This window comes from Penaeus monodon, chromosome 21, assembly GCF_015228065.2.
Source record: "Penaeus monodon isolate SGIC_2016 chromosome 21, NSTDA_Pmon_1, whole genome shotgun sequence".
Taxonomy (NCBI): domain Eukaryota; kingdom Metazoa; phylum Arthropoda; class Malacostraca; order Decapoda; family Penaeidae; genus Penaeus; species Penaeus monodon.
Window position 1 is genome coordinate 14,497,451 of NC_051406.1, and position 435 is coordinate 14,497,885.

Consider the following 435-nt stretch of genomic DNA (forward strand, 5'->3'; position numbering starts at 1 on the left):
CATGCACCCGACCACGTGTATACCTGCCACTGTCGCTCTATCTGCGCTCCCTGCCTAAGCCCCGCAGCAACGCGACACAAACAAGTGCGCAAAATATGCCGGGCGCACACCAGTCCGCGGCGAGCACGTCGACACATAGCACACAGGAAGCTAATCTAAGCGCAGACCCGAGAGATGTTACCGTAAGCTTAAAGAATGAGGAAGGAGAAGGAGCGCTCGTATGACCATCCTTACCCCGAGGCGCGCCGACCTCAGATAATGCTTTTAAACAAATTACTTTCGCTAATACTTTGCGCCAAAGGCCATTCTCACAGACAAAGAGTCTGTCAAGCGCGGTCCTCGACCAGGCTATCGCGTGACGTCAGAGGCCTCGTGACCAGCTACTGATAGTGTATTCCAAACCTAGTTTTCGCTATCTTCTCTCTATCCCCCATA